This window comes from Acomys minous (assembly GCF_964271855.1).
Source record: "Acomys minous genome assembly, chromosome: 1".
Lineage (NCBI taxonomy): Eukaryota > Metazoa > Chordata > Mammalia > Rodentia > Muridae > Acomys > Acomys minous.
Genome location: NC_140483.1, coordinates 170,037,746 through 170,062,800, shown reverse-complemented (window position 1 = coordinate 170,062,800; position 25,055 = coordinate 170,037,746).

Sequence of the window (25,055 nt, the reverse complement as noted above, 5' to 3'; positions counted from 1 at the left end):
AAATATCTGTGTGAAGCGTGTCTTGATTTATGAGAGATAGAGATGGTTGGCAAGCAGGCTTATAATCCACTGTATGCTGAAGAATTCGTAACTGAAAATTCTTATTCTCTTGAAGAAACTGAAAAAAAAAATGTAAATCCACTTTTACAATTCTTAGCCAACCTCTGTGCCTCAACTTTACAAGTACGCCAGAATTGTCTAGTCGGTGTAGATTACCCTCATTAACTTAATTCATTGGTAATTAATTATTCAACTGCTTTCTTATAAATTTCACACTTCCTTCTTGGTGGAACCTACATAAAAAATAGGAAAAAAAGTCATCTCCGAATATTGGTTTCAAGGGCAACTTAAGAAATAACTTATCTTTATATAAAATTATCACTTTCCTTGGTAATGTGAGGAAAAGGAAACAGTTTTTTTCCAGTGGAAAACAAAACAGAAAAGCAAATATCATAGCAATGCATTAGGCTTTAAAAACAGACATTAGCAACAAAACCAAACCACCCAAAAAGTAGAGCAGGCAAAAAAGATATCAAATTACAAGAGTGAATAATTTGTAATACACTGAGGTTAAGAGGGAGTGCTTATGCTAGAGGTGTATTGTTTTGTTCCCAGAAGTCAGATCCTTGGAGTAACATCATTCAAGTCCATCAGCTTTACATGTGTGTGTGTGTGTGTGTGTGTGTGTGTGTACTTGTTTTTCACTCCACTGTTTTGATGACTCTATTGTTTACTTCAAGGCTTCATAAGACCATTCTTCCTTCTTTATTCATATCTAACCAATAGATTCATTTGAAATCTCTGTGGAATTTCAGTAAACAAATACCTCAAACATTTAATCTATCCCCTGCTGTTACAAATACAAAGGATCCTCATTGGGGTTCTAGAATATTGAGCCTCACTTTTTTTTTTAACTGTGAGTTAGTGTAATGATTTTTTCTTTCTTCCCTCTCCATTTTTGTACTCTTGTTTCTCATGTCCCCTTTCATATAATATGCTGAGGTCCAGGCTCTTGTCATTCCTTCATTAAGGTAAAAAGAACATTAGCAATATTGAATTAGAAATATATTGTTAGAAACATCGCCCAAATATTATTCATATAAAATGAAAATAAGAGTATAATTATAGTAAAAATAAGCCATAGCAATATTGGAAAGCAATAGCATCCAGGGTAGAGTAAGGATTGTTCATACATTTTTGGGTTGGTGTAAAATATGTTCTTTCAGTGAAACTGCAGTTGAAAAATGTGTAATTTAAAACTCTATTATTTGTTTTTAATATGTGTCTCTGAATATCGTAGTGAGTATATATGAACATGAGTGGAAGTATTCATTAAAGTCCAGATAGGATAGCCAAGTTCTTGGTGCTGGAGTGATAGATGTTTATGAGATGCCCCACATGTGTGCTGGGAATATAAACGAAGTCCCCTGTAACATCAAGAAGTGATTACTACCATTGAGTAATCTCTCATGTTTCTTAAGTATACATTTTTCAAAGAAATATAATTGATATTGATTTTCATTCAGAATTTTAGACCCACCAAGATAGGAAAGATGTTTTCTTTAAGTTTACCATATACAAATAGCCAAATCACTACAAATGTAATATTTTTGTAATTCCTGATTGTTCTGTGGTTCTTCTTGCTGTATGTAGTTTATCTTACTTATGTGTAATAATAAAAATGTATATGTAAAAAGAAATATAATAAAAATAGAATAAGCATATTCAGTACTTTACTTAGATTGTGTAATATTCAAGTTGAATGTCAGTGTGAAAGGTCAATGATAGGTAATTAAAAATGTACTAACATATTTAATAACAACCCACTAGTATAAATAACTGCACATATTTCAAGACTCCTAATCATAGTATGATTTAGAGTTTAGGACATTTATTATGACATACTTTTGCTTTGCAGGATTTAAAAGACAGTTCTATAACACAAAAAAGTAAATCAATATAATTAAAATAGGCTTTAAGGCAAAAGAGTTGTGATTTATAATGATCATTATGCAGTGATACTGTTTTTTTTAAACTAGAATCTAAAACAATTTATTTCAAATTAGAACGTCATTAATGTCATTGTTAACTGAAATGAAACTTTCACAGAAGTTAAAAGAAATTTCAAAAACATTATGAGCATTAATGAATTAAGATGAAATTTTAAGAAGTAGAAGATATAAAATTAGATAAATGACACATACTTTATGAAGGCACTATAAAGATAATTATACATTTTAAGTTCATTGGAAATAAACTGCCATTGAATGTTATAAACATAATATATGAACACTGAAAATATCATGAATTCCTTGGATATGCTCTTCAGATTCAACTCATTCCCAGTAGAGTGGTTAGTTTTAATCTTATTTACTTTTCTAACATATACTAGTTTACAGAGAAGAAAAGCTAGGATTAGATATCACAACACATTTAATGTGATGTCAGTTGCTATGCTAATAAGCCTGACAGATTGGAAATGAATGATAAAACAGTTAAACAAGCCACAAAACAGGGTTCTTGATCTTTTGTTTTGTTTTGTTTTTTCCTTTATTAATTTATTCTTGTTACATTTCAATGGTTATCCCATTCCCTGTATCCTCCCATTCTTCCCTCCCTCCTCTTTTCCCCTTATTCTCCTCCCCTATGACTGTTCCTGAGGGGGATTACCCTCCCCTGTATATGCTCATAGGGTATCAAGTCTCTTCTTGGTAACCTGCTGTCCTTCCTCTGAGTGCCACCAGGTCTCCCCCTCCAGGGGACATGGTCAAAGGTGAGGCACCAGAGTATGTGAGAAAGTAATATCCCACTCTCCACTCTACTGTGGAGAGTGTTCTGTCCATTGGCTAGATCTGGGTAGGGGCTTAAGGTTTACCGCCTGTATTGTCCTTGGCTGGTGCCTTAGTTTGAGCGGGACCCCTGGGCCCAAATCTGCCTATCATAATGTTCTACTTGTAGGTTTCTAGGACCCTCTGGATCTTTCTACTTTGCCTTTCTCCCATGCTTCTCTCATCTAGAGTCCCACTAGAATGTCCTCTCCTCTGTCTCAGTTCCCTGGTAAGTGAAGGCTTTCATGGGACATGCCCCTTGGGCTAATATGCAGATATAAGTGAGTATATACCATTTGAGTCTTTCTGCTTCTGGCTTAACTCACTCACTATGATCATTTCTAGCTCAATCCATTTATCCACAAATTTCGGGAATTCCTTGTTTTTAATAGCTGAATAGAGTTCCATAGTGTATATGTACCACAGTTTCTTTATCCATTCTTCTACTAAGTGACACTTAGGTTGTTTCCACGTTCTGGCTATTATTAATAAGGCTGCTATGAACATGGTTGAGCAAATTTTCTTGTTGTGTGCTGGAGCATCTTCTGGGTATATTCCAAGGAGTGGAATAGCTGGGTCTTGAGGAAGCCCTATTCCCATTTTTCTGAGATAGCACCAGATAGATTTCCAAAGTGGCTGTACTAATTTGCATTCCCACCAGCAATGAAGGAGTGTTCCTCTCTCCCCACATCCTCGCCAGCATGTGGTGTCGCTTGATTTTTTGATCTTAGCCATTCTGATGGGTGTAAGATGGAATCTCAGAGTTGTTTTGATTTGCATTTCCCTGATGATTAAGGAGGTTGAGCATTTCTTGATCTTACAAAGGAAATGTTTTTAAAATTTGAAATATAAAATCAGATCCATGAAAATTAAAGATCACAATTTGAGGAATTGTATCTGAAATGTTCCCATTCTATGAAAAAAGATCATTTATTGACGCTAGGCAAAAATGATTTTGGAAAAATAATGAAGATATAAGACCATAACTCAGCTGATTTTGTCAGTATAGTATCTGACAATTATTTATATTCAGAATGCATAATGATAGTCAAAGAAGCATTAGAATATCTTAAAAGAAACTAGAATGCAAGTCATTGAGTTTTATTTAACACAAGAAACACAATATTCTATAAAAGTTAAATATTATCAAGGTTGGTAGGCCATGGAAATGAAAATTAATAGCACAATGATCAATATTTCACGTACTACAGATATATGTATAGGAAATTGATAACTACTTGTTTAATTATTGACTTTTGAATAATCATTTTTATATAATTTTACCACAGTATAAAACAAACACCCATTCAGAAATATTTGTCAACTTATTTCATTTCATAAAATAAGTAACAAAGAATCACAGTTGACTATTAGGGGCTAGATAATTTGATGCATGTGTTAGGATTTTATTGATGTAATGAAACATAATCAGCAAAAGCAATCTGGGGCAGAAAGGCTTTATTTAGCTTACACTTCCACATCATTATCCATCATTGAAGAAAGTCAGGGTGAGAGTTTGACATGGCACAGAGAAATATCACTATTTAGCCATAACCATTTCTTTTTTTTTTCACCCAAAACAGACATTAGCATCAACATCACCACACATACACACACACACACACACACACACACACATACAAACATTTGACAAACATTAAAAGTATCACAGTCTTTACAAATTCAAACACTATAAAATTCAACCTTTTTCAAAATTTAGTCTCTTATAGAAACTTAAAAACCCTTTCAAATATTCATTCTCTCAAAGTGTAGGTTTCTCTAAGATCAAAATAAGTTAATCATTTCTTACTTCTAGAGGAAAGAACTAGGGCACAGTCACAATCTGAACAAAGCAAAAACAATTCCAAAAGTGTAAATAACTGAATACCCAACTATCTGTGATTCACTTATGATCTCTGGGTTCCTCCAAAATGATTGAGTCACTTTGGTGGTTTCACTGTCTGCAGGACACACAGAATGTCTTCCAGGCTCTGGTTGGCTCCATGCCATACATGCAGCTATTCTTTGTGCCCATCCCATCATCCCTCCATCTGTGAAATGCTAGGGTCTTCTGTGGTAACTGGGTTGCACCCACTTATGGAGTCACCATATAACTCACAAACAGTCACAGCACACATAGAAAAATGTAGCTATTCTCTTATGTGAAACCCTAGATTTTATGAATAATAAATAAATAGATAATCAACAAAAGAAGAAAGGAAGAAATGAGTGAAAGAAAGAAGGGAAGGAAGAAGGCAGGTAATGTCTTAGAATTCAGGTTTAATGGAATCATCACCTCCATAACATACACATGTGCATAGACCTCATCAATTAAATCAAGAGAAACAAAAGACACAACTGGATAACATTATAATATTAAAATTGATCTATGTGTACATACAGAAAATACAAGTAAAGAGGAAATTGTCCAATGAAATGTAGAGGATATATATCTTGCTTTTAAGGAAGACATGGAAATCCCTCATAATATATCCATAATATTATCAACATATAAGTTTGAAGATAAGCAAATGAAAATGAACAAAATAAATAAATAAACAAACAAAGAAAAATCTAGTAATTATATTACACAGTCAAAATCAAATGTTATAATGGTAATAATCATGAAGCTAAACCTGAAAATATATAGGCCATTAAGCATAATATCAATGTTTTAGATTTTTGTATATGTGAATTGAGTGTCTTCTCATTTGAACAGGAAAATTATCAGGGATTTCATATACTAAGTATATGGTGTGTCTCTTAATGTGTTTGAAGCAAACTATTAAGCAAAAAGATTGAAGCAAAAAAGATCTTAACCTCTAAACAAATAAGATTATTTGTAAAACTAGTCAATCCCATCAGAGACTTGAGAAGGAATAAAATTAATTATGAGATTATGAGAAGATGACAGAGACAGTTTGCTGCCTGAACATTCACCCAAAACTCTATATGTTGGAGCATCATTTCATCCTTCTGGCCCAATATATCTGACAAACATATTTGTGAAACATGAACTATTGAGAACCTCTTTACCATGTCTTGGCAGTGTTTGGCCATTGACTTGTCCTGCATCCAAACTTGCCCATTTTTAGGAAGAATTGTGTCTGTGGTAGAAATGAGGACATTTTGACCAGTGGCTTGTTTGCCACATTTCAAGCCATCTCCATAAGGAAGTTAACCTGTATCATTGTAAAGAAATCTTTATATGATAAAACAGCTTTAAATACCATATTGTGTATGTCTCTGAGGTTGTTGAAGACCTTATCTGACTATTTTACCTTATCTTTCTATAGAATCATATCTATCTGTTAAACCTAGGATGTATTTTGTTGTGATAAAAATAGACTAATAAATGATATGACTATGATTTGATCAACTAACAAGTAACTTGTATAGGTTACTTATCCTAAACAGCCTGCACTTTGAAGGTATTGGAGGTAAAACTTGTATTGGAATTGAGTTGTATGGCAACAATATTGCAGATTTTTCTGTCTGTTTAAAGGAGAGTAATTTAGTAACTTTGATTAGATACCCACATCAAAACTGATTTACATCCTACACATCTTGGATGACATATGTGAAAATAAAGAACAGCCACTTTGTCCTACAATAAATTTTCCGACCATTGTTTATGTCTAAATTGTTTATATCCCTTACTCTTGTTCGACTTGATAATTCCCTAGATGTAGGTGAAGTACAATTAATCAATTCTGAAAGGAAAACCTTTGTTTGCCTTTATATTGAAGAATGACAGAATATCAAGTGTTGCACATTAAATACATCTTTATTGTAAAACTTGATACCTAGTAAACTATATTCTCTAAATATCAGGCTATATTATAAAATAGTAATTTTATTTAAAAATTACATGTATATGGATGTTTGTACTGCATGCATTATTGTGCATCATATATGAGCCTAAGGCTTTCAGAGGCCAGAAGAAGGTATCAGCAGACTTCAAACTGGGTTTAGATATGGCAGTGTGCCACAATGTGGGTGTTAAGAATCAAAAAGAAGAATGTTCTCTTAATCACTGAGTCATTTCTGCAGATGCCAAGAAAACTACTCTTAGTAGATAAAGAGTAGTTCACTGTTCAAATAACTTTTTACATGCACACATTTGGGACAAAGTCACAGGTCTCTTAACTGTATACTCTCACTGTGAAATCAGCATATTTACCTTAATAAAGCAGTTTAATATACTGTAGATTCAAGCTATTGCAACTGATTTATTTCACAAACTTGAAGTAAAATATGTGTGACATCTAAGAAGGGAGAATATGGGTATTTAAAGGATTAATTGAGGCTAGGAATTATGAAACTAAACAATGTTTAAGTTAATAAAAATTAAAATGTATGAAAAAGTCACATGAACATTTGTTAATAACAGAATCTTATGAATGTCATGATTGGCATGATGAAAGGGATAAAGGTTCAGAAATACTATAAACAATCTGATTTATAACCACTATACTATTTGCATATGATTTTAAGTGTTGATGAAATACTGCTTGCCAAAAGACTGAAATGTGATTCCAAAGTTATTTTTCAAATTGCATAAACAAGACCATAATGAAGTAAATTAATAGGAAAGTTTCTGTAGCTGTAATTGGTAGAAAGTTTCTACTTTGAAAAATAGCAAGAAGGGCATGCAAAGGCAAGATACCAAATAAGAGGAAATAGCACTCTTAAGGAGAAATTCATTTTTTTTAACTCAACTTATAGATTTAGTTTTTGTTTAGAGAAATCAGAACATGCTTTCATTTCTGTTAGAAAACTCAGGAAAATACTTCTTAGGCCAAACGCTCAGGATAAATAGAATGTCATATTCATTCATAGTATTGGAAATTGTGTTGTATTCATTAGGGGAGTAGTGAGTAAAATATAGGTATAACCAAAGTAGAAAGGAAAACATAGGATTGTTTCCTACATATTATTTGTCATGGAAACTCCAGAGATTTCCAGAATAATACAGATTACTCTCCCTTCTATGGTTGCCCACAGTAACTACATAGTGAGGTCCATTACTGAAAACACCACAAAATTTGGTTGTAGGACATAAAGTCAATCCCAAACTCACAAGGAATTTCTTCCACTATTTTTAGTTTTTTGTTTTTGTTTTTGAAAAAACATTGTTTACTTTCTTACTTTCTTTTTTGAAGTAGTCATTGAAGTTGCTGTGTAGGCTGATGTCAATGTAAAGACATCAACGGTATTAAACAGCAATTAGACCTGCATGCTATATTGTGAATTTTCAGAGAAGCTATTTATTTTTCAGTGGACAGTAAGTAAATGTACATGTGTGTAACTGTTCAAATTGATGAGCACAGAAGAAGTAGTGTTTGGGCCACAAATGAGATATATAATTTTTTTTTATCAAATCTTCTTCTTTAATGAATAGGCTAGAGAGCATTGAGTTGTAGGAAAGATATGTTAAGATAAAGAAGATGGAGAAAAGTGCACTGAAATGTTGTCCTCTGACATGTCATGATTATTGAAACCAAGAAATGACTCCAAGTATTGTTGTCTGCTTAAGATCTATACAGTTAAGAAAAAATCCATATAGATGCTGAAGATGGTGCAAGGCCTCACCCTTTGGTGAGGTTCTATTGATGGTTTACACCAGCTGGGGGAAGGAGACTCATTCTCCTTTAGTGGATAGGTTTCACATGGTCTAGTAGATGGGCCCATACCAAGGCATATATAGCATTACTATACAGAATTTTTGGGTTTTCAAATATATAGTAGAAAACATGAATTTAGGGAAGACATGTTGAAGGTTTATGGGGAGTGTTAGAGAGGAAATTTGCGGGTATATATGACTACATTTAGTTGTATATATGCATGGTGGTCTCAAGGAGTAAAAATAAACTATAATTTAAAAACAGGAAAATTCAGTCATGTCTTGGGAAATAAAAATTTGTGTCCTTTCAGAACATTTAAATGATTATACAAAGCTTTACAAAATACAAAAAAAAAAAAAAAAGAAGTTATTTATGCTCATGTTTTTGTAAGGTTGTGTCATTTAAACAGTAGAATTATTATGCTTCTGTAATTTTTAAAACATAACAACTATTCAGTGTATTCTTACTAGATAAATTTAATGTGCGATACCTTAATATAAGTAATACATGTGTATACATATATTATATTTTACAGGTATAACCATAAATAGTATAACCTTATATCATAGCCTTTAATTTAATTATCCCTTGATCATTGGCTTCTCTCTTATCACTTTCTAAATGTGCAAATAATCACATTAAGTAAATTCTATTACATATGTATATATGTGCTTTCTAAATGGATATTTGAAATTCTTTAATTATACATGTTTTTGTGTGTATATGTGCCTGTAAATGGCATGTGATTGATGTAGTGGTGTATACAATTACATGTGTGTCTCACATGACTAAGGCATTCATTTCCACGTGCTCATTCACATTAATAAAAGCAAGATTAGGATATTAAGTGTATTTCTCCCTTTATCTAAGCTGGATTATGTGGATACAGTCTCTCACTGACCCTTTCTTTAGTTCATCTAGCCAATAAGCTCCTGGGATCCTCCTGGTTCCACATTCCAATGTTAGAGTTGAAGGAATTAGCAGACATTCCTGGCTTTTACATTGAGGCTAGACATTTGAACTTAGTATCTTATTCTGGCAGAGAAGTTATTTTTACCATTACCACTGAGCCGGCATTCACAGCCCCTTATGCATTATTTTGAATTTGCATGTTTATCTAAAATGTATAATTTATTATTGTATCTCTAGACCTACATTCCCTTGTATTTATTATGTATATGGCTATTACCGGCACGTTAGTTTCATTTACAAGTTGACAGTTATTTAAACAGCTTACCAGTTATGTATACACACAGGTTTAATTAAAGAACAGAGTTATGCTCTCATCTTTAACAAGGTTAAGTCCTTAGATAATACTATAATTTAAAACAGTAAATTTTAAACACGGCTAGGGATAAGAATACAAACACAATATAAATGGCTTAATGTACATCTCTGGGAAATTGTTGCACATGGGAATGATGAATGAATTACAGGGAGATACAGTCAGCAAGTTACATTATTCAGATGATAAAAAAGCTGAAATTGATGAAACACAGTCATCCATCTCAGAACCATTTGTCACCTTACTGGTTTTATTGATATTATTATCTCTGGTAGTGAGTCACTATTCACATTTTCTTGTGTAAGCACCTGTATGCAGAACAGTAACTTGCAAAGAGAACTTCTGTTGCTTTAATTTCCCACTTTACAAATGACTACAATGTTTCATTTAATTTCAATTTCTACTAAGGGTATTGCAATCCTTGTGTGCCTATACTGCAAAGGTAGGTAAAATAGAAATGTAAATGCAATCTCTCAATGAAAAAAAGCATTAAGGTGCCTCATGAGTACCATAACTTATGCCAATTTTGAATGAAAACACATAAAATACTGTTCCATACCCTATTTACTCAATGCAGATGAAATATAGAATAATATATTCAAGAGATATATAGTTAAAATTTTTGTTTTAATTTAAAATTTTTGAAATCTCAATTTTCTTTCTTTCCCAAAGCCCTTCAAATGAAAAATATCTAGTTATATCAGAAATAAACACATATCACTCAGACATTTTGCTCGTGATTCACATATTCCAAATGGGAGAATATTACCTTTGTTAATCCAAGTATAAACCACAGAACCTTACTAAAAGACTCTGCTAAGGCTTCTATTGAATAAAGCAAATGCTTTACAATGAATCTTCCCTGACTTTCATGCCATCTTGCCAATACAAAAGTAGGCCAGATTGCTAACATTTTGTGACTAGCAGAATATCTTGCCTTATCTGGAAAGAAAGAGCAAGACAAAGTATCACCTCTGAGGAAGAAGGTATTAAAACAATATCTTAAATTTTTAAATGTAATTACAATTTTTCATGACATATTACTAGTTACCAAATATCATTCAAATAGATGAGACCTTCTTTCTTATATGGTAGACAAATAAATAGGATTGATGGTTTCATTAATAGTTTTTCCTATATGGAATAATGTTAGCAGACAGAAATCATAAGCAGTCTTCCTTACTCTCTCAAATCTTTACAGTATTTCACCACTGTTGCATATTTGAGAAAATCACTGTTGGAGTTTATAGAAGTATGCATTTGAAGAAGTGTCAGTCTTGAAGTTTATCTTTCATTCCTTCAATATCAGTTAGCAAAATCAGAATTAATGTTAGATGTTTACATTTTGTATTCTCCAGTTTTAAAAGTTCATTTTCTTAGACATAAATAAGCTTTTTACAATGTAATAGAAAGATATATCTTATGGGGTCCTGTAAGATTATGTTTATTCTCTATATACAAGCCCACAACTGAGTTTTTCTTGGTTTATCACCCAATATTTAATACATTAGAATGACATTAAACTGATGATGTAGGGTTTTTTTAAAACTAAAATTACATTAGAATTTTGTTTTTGAGACTCCAGTAAACAGAATTGATGATTTTAAATGCTTTAATTAAAAGACCATGTATGCCTCATATCACCAACATTGATAATTGGGTGTCATGGTGGCAACTTAAAGTCCATAATAAGCCATGATGTTGATAAGGTTCCAAGATAAATCCTCAAGGAAATACTTGCAAGAAAGGAGATGAGCTCTTTTTCTAATGAGTTTTAACCTTGCACTAGACAACCTCTAATTGATTCTACTTATTAGGATGAATGTCTCTTTTTAAACCATCCCTTCTAACACCTTAATAAATATGAGAATATTCATCTCACATAAGCCTTTCAACTGTGAGAATTCTGTAGTCCTAATGAGCAATTTTCTTCCATGTGTCCCATCTTATTTTACTAGAAATGTAATACTACACCATAAGTCACAAAATATCTGACAAGACACACATGGCTGCTTTGAGTAGCATCCTTTAATTGCTAGATTTCCTATAATATTAATCTTTACCCATGCAGATTCTGGTTTGCAAAGTTATTCCAGCTCTGAGAAAGGCTTATAAAGAATTATATGAAAATCAACAAATATATTCATTTTTTTCCTCAGGCTATAGATATCTTAATTAGCTGTATATACACCGAGGGAAATGGAACTAAATGACTCTATATGTAAAGTATTCATAAGCAGATATGCAATAAAATGCATATCCTCATTATTTCATAAATTCACTCTAATAAGGGACAATAAATCTCAAATATACGAATTTGGAGTTGACAATGGGTAGAAAGCAAAATATTCTATTGATTTAAAATCTGATTTTAAATCCAGTTATCCTCAAATTCAGTTTCTGTTATCCACCTACTTGTTTTTTTGGTAATTCATAGAATTTACAATTTCATCTGTATTTTTTTAGAACTCTCTTTTTCTTGTTAGGATAATTGGGGAAGGGGAGAAATCAGGACAAATTATACAAAATATACACTACATTTACATCCACGAAGATAGGGGAACAAGCTGGCTTTTCTTACATATGATAAAATCATCAGCAACATCAGGCTTGAGAACTAAGGTCTTATTCTTATGTGCTGTGGAAATATTCACTGCAGCACTATGGACTGAAGTGTTGTTTTTTTTTAATCTTGCTTTGATTCCTAGTGCTATTAATTAGGTTTCCCTTGTTCTCGAAGTAGCCAGAGAGAAAGGATGGTTTTACTGTTTTATCCACAGACATTAAGAGACTGTATGTGTCTCTGAACACAATCAACTAGTGCTGAGAAAGAATTTATCAGATTAAATCACTAGATGATAGAAGAGAACTAGTAATTTCGCCCATTCTTCATTTGATCTGTTTCCCAAAGGGAAGATCTCTCATAGAATACAATTTGTCTTAGGGCAATTCTGCTTTTGGATGTGAACATGCTATTTTTATAACATCACATTAAGAGGTCATTTTAACCTCCAAGGATGAGCACAGAAGGAACAAAGATACATTTCCTCTTCATTAAATTTCTGTCTGTTGATAAACTAATTTAACCTAACATAATTCAAATACTTGTAGTACCTAATTGCCTTACCAACACAATCTGTAGATATAAACACCTGAAGTGCTATAATTAGAAAAAATCACCTCATGATTCAATAAATGTAATTTTACCCACCATTACACAATGAATGTCTTTGTTAACTAATCATAGTGTGGCTTAAGACACTTCTAAAACATTAATAACATTCCATTTATTTAATTTCTGTTTGTGATTTAGCATGGGGCACAAGCTTTGCCTCTGATGCCATTTAAACAGATGTCAACTATGTTATTTGGAGAACAAGGAAAAGCTGCATGGATCTAATCATTTTCAATTTCTGTGTGGAGTAGGAGTAACAAAACAAAAGAAGAGGGGTTGGGGAGGGCCACAGTGTACAGTGATTTGAAAGATTCCTTTTGTTTTTCTAAGAAAAGAAAATGTAATCAACTTTTGTTGTTTTTAATCTGAAACTCACTACTGCATCATGATTATTTCCTGGAGATTTTGCATGACCATGTAAAAATTTTATTATTGTAGAGAATATGTCCATACTTTAGATGAAGTTATAGTCAGTCCTACTTACTTTATCAAAGTCTCCTTTGTGTGCTTCCTGGTGAGAGGAGTGTGAGGCAGTAAGAGCAAATTTTAACTTGTGTATTTTTCTTTTTCCTTTTCTTTCTTTTTCCTTTTCTTCCTTCCTTCCTTTCTTTCTCTCTTCCTTCTTTTATTACTTTTCTTTCTTCTTTCCTTCCTTTCTTTCTTTTCCTTGTTTCTAGCTTTCTCCCTTCCTTCCTTTCCTTTCTTTCTTGGTACTGTTCTTTGTTGTAAGATATGTTTCTTTAGAACCTGAAAGCTCTTTAAGACCTCCCACTACATTCATTTAAAAATATTCAGCATTCATAAATCTCTGAGTTTTAAATTTGTTTCAACCATATTGTCAACTGATGACAAAATCCTGAGAATGTTATCCACAATTGTAAGTGCTTTTATTTTCCTCCTAGAAAATAAAAACTTTTATTGTAAGTAGTATATTGTCACAGGGCATCTTTAGGGATAAAGCACAATCAGGACAGTAAAAATGTAGAGAAACATTCTAACTGTTTATATTCTGCCTATATTCTGCATGCATTGATGGAATATACTGCAATCAATATATTTTTTCATAAGAGATTTCTGAAATAAGCACTCAAAAATATTTGTAAAATTCTAGCCAATGACGATAGTAGAAAATATTTATTCTTTCTTTACTGTCATTAAATTTTATTTATGTTCTCTGTTTAAAAGCCCTGTGTATCCTAAGGCCTTACACAGCACACACCACTGTCTCTGCCTCCAGGCTAGAAAATGTATCAGAAAAGAGAATACATAGTGATGTGAGCAGAGAAGAGGTTAAAACATAAACTGTTACAGACAAAGCTGAGTTTTATATATTTTCATATTAATCAATATTTATATATTTGTTTTAAATTAAATAACTATTTCTTGGAATATTTTATTTCCTCTTCATAGTAATAATGAGGGTAAGGTTTAGTAATCTACTAAGCAATAACTTCTGGAAAAGCTGGATTCCAGCTAATAGATATTTTTTAAAGAACAATAATTTATATCTCACATTCTTGAACAATGAAAAGTTCATGACAAGGGGCTAGGAGGTTCACTACCTGTAAAGGTCTGATCTATGTTTACTAGCAATTGAATCTTGTATACCCCAGAAATGAAGGATTCAGACTCCTTTGAAAACAGTTTTTAAATTAATTATTTCAATCATAACATTAGGACTGCAAATTTGCCTCTTTTCTCTGATACCCACATCCTCCATCCCAATCCACTCCCCCTCCATATCCCTTCATAAAATGGCAGGGCTCCCAAAGATATCAACCAGAAATGGCATAACAAGCTGCAATAAGGTTGGGCATCTCCCCTCATATTAATACTGGACAAGGGCAACCAATAGGAGGACAAGGATCCTAAAAGCAGTAAAAATCATCAGAAACAGCCCCTAATCTCTCTGTTAGGTGTCCCAGAAAACCACAATCTATATAACTATAACTTATACATAGAAGGTCTAAGTTAGGCCCATACTGGCTCCCTGATGTGCTGGATTAATCTCAGTAAACCTCTGTGACTCTAGGTTTGCTGAATTTATGTGTTTTCTTGTAGTGTCCTTGACCCTTCTAGCTCCTAAAATCCTTCTTCCCCTTTTCAGCAGGATGCACCATCTCTGCCTAATGTTTAGCTGCTGGTCTCTTCATCTATTTCCATTAATTGCTGCATCAATCTTCTATGGTAACAGTTGAGTCAGAAACCAATATATAAGTATAGCACAATATCATTAAGAATCATTTGGCCTGGTGGTACTCAGAGGAAGGATAGCAGGCTACCAAGAAGAGACTTGATACCCTATGAACATATACAGGGGGAGGAGGACCCCCTCAGTCACAGATATAAGGGAGGGGAGTAAGGGAAAAATGGGAAGGAGGGAGGAATGGGAGGATACAAGAGAGATGGATAACAATTGAGATGTAATATGAATAAATTAATAAAATATATTTTAAAAAGGATAATTTCAATGGGTTTTTTTAAACTTCCTGTCATGTTCAGTTTTATCATAGATTTATGATCCATTTGGCCTCTTGTTTCTTTTCATTCATTCTTTCTTTTTTTGTTGTTTTTTGTTTTGTTTTTCTATTTTTATACATATATTTATATTATTACACATATATACAATAGATTACCTATAGCAAGAAGAACTTTATAAATATTACATTCTTAGTGTTTTGGCTATTTGTATTTGAGAGCCTTGAAGAAGACATCTTTTCTATCTTAATTCATCTAAATTTCTGAATGTAAATCATTCTCCAGCACATATTGTCATTATCAACTTAGAACACCTATCGAGACCTAAAACCACCTTAAACCCCAAACAATTAAGCTTCATTGTAAAACTAAGCTACCTGGTCTTCAACTCCCTCAGACACTTGACCAGGAATAAACTTGGAATAAACTTGATTATTTGAGTATTCTGGGGGTGCAGATTAGGAGCTTTCCAAATGAAAAGATGACAGTCAGTTTTTTACCTGACTAGTCAGCCAAAACTCTCTGTAACATTGGAGCATCTTCTTCAGCCTTCTGGCCCAATATATCTTACAGACAAATTTATGAGGTAGGAACTATTGAGGATTTGCTTACATGTCCTGCAGAGTTTGACCATCGACTCTGCCTGTATCTAAGCTTGCCCCCCGCCCCCCCCTTTTAAGGTAAGATTCTTTCTGTGCTAGAAATGAAGACCTTTTGCCCAGTAGCTTGTTTGCCACATTTGAAGCCATCTCCATAAGGAGGTTCTTTGATGCTCAATATCTTCTTTGAGGTAGGCTGGGTGTTGCCAGGAATTAATCTGTCTCATTGTCAATGAATCTTTAAAGTAATAAAAACCTTTTTTAAATGCCATGTTCTGCATGTCTCTGGGGTTTTTGAAGACCTTGCCATTCTATAGAGTCATTTCTATCTGCTGTACCTAAGATGTATATTCTTGTGATAAAAGTAGACTAGCAATTGACATGACAATGATTTAATCTATTAACATTTAATTTGTATAACTTATTTCTCCTAAACAGCTTGATAGAACTTTCAAAGCGTTGGAAGCAAATCTTGTATTATAATTGAGTTATATGGTACAATAACTCATATTAGAGTAGAAATATATATAATGATCTTACATTTGAAGTCTATACCACTGTATCTAGAACATATTTTTCATCAATATACAAAACTCTGTATCAGTGAATTAAAAATATCTTGTGAGTGATATTGAGGCATTAAGTTGAGGAGCATATTTATTAATCTACTTTTTGTTCTACATTCCCTGTACACTTCTATATTCCCTCTTCTTTCTTTTCAACCACTTTCTCCAAACAGGATGTCAATGTCCAGAATGCTGCACAGAATGCATCCTGTTGGGTCTGATCCAAGATCAATGACTGCTTCTTTTGTTCTGAAAGCATATAATTTCTCACAAGCATTATACAGTCCTAAAATTATGTGTAGAAAAGGTGTGCATGATGCATGGAACAATTAAGGCTGGATTTCTGCCCATTGTATGAGCAGGAAGAAGACATCTGTAAATCTTCATTCATGCCGTGTGAAGAATGGCATCCAAAAGTAATTCATAGGGGTTCTTTAGTCAACAAAAATCATTGTCTATGCCCAGACATTCACGTTTCAGCCAGTCTCAGAACTAGTCCCATATAGTGGGATTATCAATATAAGTTACCTGCTTGTTCTGCAGTTTAAATTCTTCACATCCTCATTGTAGCCCCCTACCTCATTCCTTCCTGATGACCCCTTCCTTCCTCATGCCTCTCCCTCCCTTCCTTAGTATTCAGACAGGGAGCCCTCTTCCCCTGATGTCTGACCTCAGCCTATCAAGTCTCATCTGTATTAGCTGTATCCTTTTCCCGAAGAATGGACAAAGAGACTATTGTACATTCTACACAATTGGATACTATTCAGCTGTTAAAAACAAGGAAATCTTGAAATTTGCAGGCAAATGTATGGAACTGGAAAATACCCTCCTGAGTGAGATAACCCAGCCCCAGAAAGACATGTATGGAATTTACTCACTCACAATCGGACATTAGCCACATAATACAGGATAACTACACTACAAAATAGATTCAGAAACATCAAGCAAGGGTTATGTATAAAGTGGACCTAGACCCAAGGCTTGGATGTAGTAGTTCTGTCTCCTAGTAGATCTGATGTCTGGAGAGTAGGAACTACTACAGGCATGCACTCTGGCCTCTGACCTTAGATAACTTCCCCCAGGCAAGGTAATCATGCCAGGCTACAGTGGCCTCTTGTTTCTAGTCCTAGTTCTCCAGGAAGTGTCAGGGGTGGGCTCCCTCTCATGGTGTCTGTCTCAAGACATACCAGTCATTGGTTAGCCAACCCCATATTTTCTGTGCCATATTTACCCACACACATCATCCTGTCAGAATTAAGTGTAGGTCCAAGGTTTTGTGGTTAGCTTGGTGTCCCAAATTCTCCACTGGAAGTCTTCACTGATTGTAGGAGATGGCCATTTCAGGTTCCATATCCCTCATTACTAGGAGTCTTAGCTAAGGTCACCCCAAGAAAAGTTAATGTTATGTCAATTTTGACTTCTGAGTCCTCATAACCTAAAAATCTACCAGTAGGTTCTACTTTCTCAAAGTACGACATCAGTGATTATTTGGGTACAGTAAATTTTACAACTGTTTTTGTCAATATACTAAAATTATATTAATGAAAAATTACAAAACTGCATCTTAAAGTTCTAAGTATTCTATTTCAAAAACTGTTTTTCCTTGAATCTGTATATTAATAACATTGTAAAACTTGATAAGGAAACCTTCTACTTGTCTTTCCTGCTCATAAACAACAAATGCTTATGTTATACACAAAACACCTGCACATAGATTAATAATTAACTTTAAAGTAGAATGAGGTATAATTTTTATCAGTCAACTGTAGTGATTTATGTTTTCCAAGGGAATAAAATAAGGCTAAAGTCATGTTTGTAATAAATGTGTATATATATATATATATATATATATATATATATATATAATCTTTTTAGTATTAAGATACCATTTTAAATTAGTGGGAAAACAATGACAGATTTTATGTTTTTTATACAAAATTATGACATTACCATATCAAAACTACATTTTAATATGGTACCATACAATTATGGAAAGTTGTACAATCTACATGTAGATATGATTTTTAGACAATCAGTTTTGTTAAATGGCATTTTGTTTGGATGCACAAAATTGATTTTTCTTGATTTAAATAAAAGAAGAAGAAGTGAAAGGAAAACGCATAAAGTGTAGAGTACTCAGGTAATCTGGTGAGTGAAGGATTTGTAGATATTAATGACACATGTTCCTTAGGAACAGAAACTGATTCTCTTTTTAGATGAAGATACTAAAGCTTCTCATAGGACTGTTTATTCACAAAAGGAGATGCGGGATGAATTCAGTCCAAGGCAGCATAACATTTGTAACATTATCCTAATTATTCTTAGATGACTGTCTCAAGAAATTCTCCCTGTGTGAAGATCCTGCTATAAAAGAAGGAGGAGAATAGTCTTTAAGGCATCAGCACAGGACACAAATTTCTGAACAGCATACCATTCTCACAAGCCCTATATTCAATAAATAATAAATGGATTTCATTAAATTGATGATCTTCTGCACAGCAAATGATACATTATGCAGACAAAGCAGTTGCCAGCACAAATGGAAAAATACCAATTGTGCATCTCATTAGATAATATGAAAAATATATAAAATAAGAAAAAATAGATATCAAGAAAACAAATAACTTAATTAAAATGGAGTTCTGACATTAAAAGAATATTCTCAAAAGAGGAAATGTAAGTTCCTATGAAAAAGTTAAAGATATGTTTAACATTCTTAGTAATCAAGAGAATAAAAATCAGGTTCCAACATCTGTCCCAATCCACCACTAGGTAAAGTCTCTCAGAGGACATCTATGTTGTGCTAATATATACTTATAAATGAGTATATACAATGTATGCCTTCTGGGTCTGGGTAACCTCATTCAGGGTGATCTTTTCTAGTTCCATTCATTTGCCTGCAAATTTCATGATTTCCTTGTTTTTAATTGCTGAGTAGGATTCCAGTGTATAAATGTACCCCAGTTTCTCTATACATTTCTCAGTTGTGGGGCATCTCAGTTGTTTCCAGATTCTAGCTATTACAAATACAGCTGCTATGAACCTAGTTGAACAAATGTCCTTGTTGTATGGTGGAGCATCTTTTGGATATATGCTGAGGTGTGGTATAGCTTGGTCTTGTGGTAACACTATTCCCCATTTTCTAAGAAAGTGACAAATTGATTTTCAAAATCGTAAAAGTTTTCATTCCCACCAACAATGAAGGAGTGTTCCCCTTTCTCTCCAACCTTGCCAGCATGTGATGTCATTTGAATTATTTTTATCTTAGACATTTTAGTAGGTGTAAGATTGAATCTCAAAGTCCCTTATTGGACTCCAGTTGGAGTGCTGAGAGTGGTTAGGAAGAATAGGCAGATGGAAAGTCTTGAAGGAGTCAGAAACCCTATAATGAGACCATCAAGGCAGTCGGATCTGGACCCAGGGGAGCCTGCAAAAACTGTTGCACCAACCAAGGACAACACATAGACCCCCTGTTCAGATATAGCAAATAGACAGCTCAGCTTCCATGTTTGTAGGGAGAATGGGACTGCTTTTGACATAAACTCAGGTGCTCTTGATTTGATCATTTCCCTTTGGTGGGGAGGCCAGTCAGACACACTGAGTAAGGGTAAGAAGGCTATCCAGATGAGACCTGGTAGGCTGTGGTCATATGGTGGGGGGCAGCAGGTTCCCTTTGGTCAGAGGTATATTGGAGGGAAAGAGGGCATAAGATGGAGGAAGGGAGGGGATAACAATTGGCATGTAATATGAATACATTATAATAAATTAAAGTTAAAAAAAAGAAAATACAAAGAAAAACAACCTTGAGATTTCATCTTCTATTAGTCAGGATGGCCAAGATCAAAGAACCAAGTCACATCTCATGCTGAGAAGAGTGTAGAATAAGGGGAACATTCATCCCTCGCTAGTGCTATTCAAACTTGTATATTCACTTTACAAATCAGAGCATTGATTGCTCAGGAAGATGGAAATCAATCTACCTCAAGATCCAGTTTCATATTTTTGGGTACATGTACAAAGAACATTTCCCTCCCTTAGAACTTAGAAAATGCTGTAGAAGAGGAGGCAGAAAGAGTGTAAAAATTATAGGAATGGAGGATGACAAGTCCATCTATTTAAATCAATAATATAGAGGTAGCATGCACATAGCCATGAAGGATCTGTGCCAGATGGGACTCTAGAAGTGAAGGGAGAAATGGATGCATGCCATCATCCCTAAATCAGAAGCAATTTATTTGTAGCCACTAGCAAATAAAAATTTAGTTTTTTCTAAAGGAGAAACAAATTTATCAAAATATTAGGCTGTATACTCAGCAGTAAATGTCCAACAAACACAAAAGCAATGGCATTTTTGGAGGGTCACTGCTTCATAATGTCATGTCAGGTCACGCACACACACACACACACACACACACACACACACACACACACACACACATATTCCTACAGGTCCCTTCCATATACATTATAGTTTCCAGATTGTTGTTTTATGGAATTCCTGTTAGTGAATTGCTGGCTCTCTTTGTCTATATCTGTTTCTCATTACCCTTTTGGGCGTCTTCTCATTCTGTTTTTGTGTTTTTTCCTAATGTTATAGGCTAAATTTTATTTCATCAAATATTAATCATTGTATTTTCTTAAGTATTACTTAGAACCATGTTTATCTTCTACTGAGTGAGGGAGAGGTGGTGGATATTGATGGGAGAAGAGACAGGAGAAACTGGGAATAATAGAAAGAACTAATCCAAAAAAATGTTATGTGGAAAATTTTTTCCTTTTAATGAAAAAAACAGTAAAAGATAAAAGAACAGTTTTGAAAATCTGAGCAGGGACATATCTCCTTGCCAGAGTGCATGTTACCCTCATAGAACAATTCGGGGTTCCCAAGAAACCATAGGGACTAGGCTGCTCAAATTCTTGGGCATTTGACTGAATAAGTACACCTTAGGCAACACTAGACAATTATTTCAGAAAACCACATAGTGTAGCAGAGTCTCCACCCACTGTTCTTAAAAGAATTCCATATTCGTTGCTGCTATATTCATAAGAGTCAGAAATTTGAATCCACTTAGAAGTCCACACCAGTGGAATGAATTAAGAAAACATTGCATGTATATACAATGAATATTTCTCAGACATTAATAATTTAAGAGGTAAACAGCTTGAACAAGGATAAAATCATTCTATGTGAGGTTATCTAGACCTAGTTATGCAAATATGGCACATATTCACTTATATCTGGATATTAGCTGTTAAGTCAGTGATAACCAAGCTGCCATCCATAGAAACACTGAGCTTAGGTATAAAGTAAGGGTCTGGGCCAGAGATTGTAAAAGCAGATAGATCTCACTAGGAAGGTCAAGTGGAATAGATAGTTATGGATGGATATAGGTCAGCTGGAATGACAGCATCAAGTGATAAAGGAAAAGGAAGAGTAGAAAAAGGGAGAGAGTACAAGGAGAAACAACTAAAAATAAGGACAGTCTGAGAGACAGTATGTTAACCTAGTACTGTAGTAGCTTCCTAAATTATATTCATATATTAAGGTAATCAAACTGCAATTGCCAGGTAACAGAGTGAGGGCCTCAAAATAACATCTCATTCCACCAATAAAAGTTTTCAGTACTGGGATTGGGTTATATATAATTCAGTTCTCAGATAAGGAGATATTATGGAAACTGAAACTACCCAGGCTATTGTTAAAATGGTAAAAAGGCCCCATTGCTGAAGACAGCACCTACTATACCCAATTATCATGTAGAATTTGAGCTGGGCCTACAAAAAGCCTTCACCCCATGTAATTTCGTCTTTAGTACAGAAACGTACAATGCATCATACCAAGAAGAAAGCTAGACACTAAAACAGTCACAGACCCTTTGATCCACAATGGTGTCCTGCCTGTAAGATATACTAGTGCAATGGTGGCAAAAAGTTTATAGGAATAACCAAACGATATCGGATTTGATAAGATGGAATCTATCCCAAGGAGCTTGGTTGACCAAGAGCCTCAGACTAGATATCCCAGGGACCTAAGTGATAAACATAAATTATTACAACTCCAGCCTATTGGAACAACAGACACTACATCAGATATTGTGGGAGAATTAGAGACTTGGAACACACAGACCTAAACTAGGTACCAAAAAAGAAACATCAACTCTTTCTATTGGGCATATTTTCTTTTTATAAGTGAAGAAAAGTTATCTCATTTTAAGCCATTTCACCAATTCCATAAAAATCACATGTAACTTTATAGATATTTTAAAAGATATAATTTTATAAACATTTAATTTTCTAATTTGGTTTTAAATTGTAAATGTTATACATTTTGGTCTGGGTTTATTTTTATTATTCTTTGCTAAGAGTAGAACAAAAATGTACATTTTAAAAATGTGTTTATGAGTCAATTTAATGTATAAAAAATGAAAATTTTAACCCCCACAAAAAAGACATACCATGTAAATATTGGCATTTTGCTAAAGAATTTGTGCTATTTTCATTCGCCAAGAAACTTAGATAGGATCTCCAGCAAAACTGCCTCAGAGTAGTACTTTTTTTAAAAAATTTGTTCTTTAGTGCATGTTCAAGGTATGATTTATATACAATTCTTTCTAGGTTAACTTCTGGCATATTTTATATTTTTTGAAAATAAAGAGTTGAAGTTTTTCAAAAATTCTGCTGAAGATTCTCTACAAAAATGGAATTGCATTTAGCATTAGACATGAAAATATGATGCAAGACTAGGTTCTAATAGCGAAGTTAAATGTATGGGTGAGGAAGGAGGTAGTCAGTACTACGCATTGGCCCATTGAGACACCAGTTTCAATGTTTCTGAGGTGAACTGTGGTCAAAATAACAAATTAGTATGGGGAATTTTGATAATTATATTCATCAGTAGCATGGGAAAAAATAATGATTGACAAGAAAGAAGGTGGAAGAAATAACAGGGTAATATTGAAATTATCATTCAACACTAATTCCCTAATTACCAGAGTGCTCACTGAAAGATTTAAACTACATGTAAAATGTCTACTAAAACCTGAAGTTATTGTGTGGCTGACTTCACCCCATCCCTAACGCTCACATCATTAATTCAAATTTAACTCAAATATATTAGTGTTTTTTAAATTGAACTAATTAAATGAATGCAGTGTCAATTAGCATTACCCACCAAAGAAGATATTTTCCATACCAGTAGGCTGAAGATGATGCTCCAATGTAATAATGAATTTTGGGTGACTATTCAGGTAGCAAATTGTCTCTGTCATCTTCTCATTTGTAAATCTACAAACCTGAACTCCCAGTATACTCCAGTAATTAATTTTATTCCTTCTCAAATCTCTGATGGGGTTGAAGACCAGATAGTTTAATATTACATTAAGCTTAGTTGTTTAGGGATAAGATATTTTTTGGTCTAGATAGATATTTAAGTTGATAATGAGGAGATATTGATTTACATTCAGAGTTCTGAATGCACGAAGATGGAAATATGTTTTCTTTAAGGCTGACAAATACAAATAGCGAAAAAATTAAGAATGTAATATTTATATAATTCCTGATTGTGTCACGGTTCTTCTGGATGAAGGTAGTTCATTTTATATATGCTCAATAATACAAGTGTATAGGTAAAAATAAAAAATATTTAAATAAAAAAGAAGTTAAAACACATGTTATGATTTTCCAAACATTTTCTTTCTTCACTATATTTGTATCAAATTTTCTTACCAAAAAAAATTATAGTTATTCTGATAAATTCAAATATGTAATTTAGCTTTCTGGTTGCTGTGTAGGAATTTCCTCTAAAGCTTAATGAATCATTCTCTATAGATGTTTATTAAAACCTTAGAAGTAAGCAACTTGTAACTCTTAGGAAGTTCATGAAGCACACCCCTTCCAAAGGTTATACAGGAACCCAAGATATCTGTAGAGAGGAAACGTTGGCATCTACAGCTCCCCCAAAAGATTGTCATAGATCTCCAGGCCTGTTGCATCTGTTAGTCGTCACCTACACTAGGGTTGGCTTTTCCATGATGCTGCTGCATTTATTAATCTCTGCTGCTGTAATTTATCACTCATAATCCTATATCCAACCCTCATAAACTCACTGGCTCCTGCTGCTTTGTTATTGCCGCTCTATCTACAGTAAATCTATGTTTATTCAGTCTCCTCAGAAAATTCCACAGAATATTGGCAGTTCGATTATTATTATTTGATAATGGGAAATTTCATAAAATTTTTACTTATAGTGACTATTTGACACCACCGGAGTCAGTAACAAAAACAAACAAACAAACAAATGAAATGAAACAAAAAAACCAAACAAATAAAAACTCTTGAAATGTGCTGATTATTTTATTTTATTTAGTTAAAATTTTATATAAGAAATACATATGTCTTAATATCTTAAATGGACCTACACTCTTTTGCCTGACAGGGCTCCACACAAAGTACACACACACACACACACACACACACACATGCACACACACACACACAC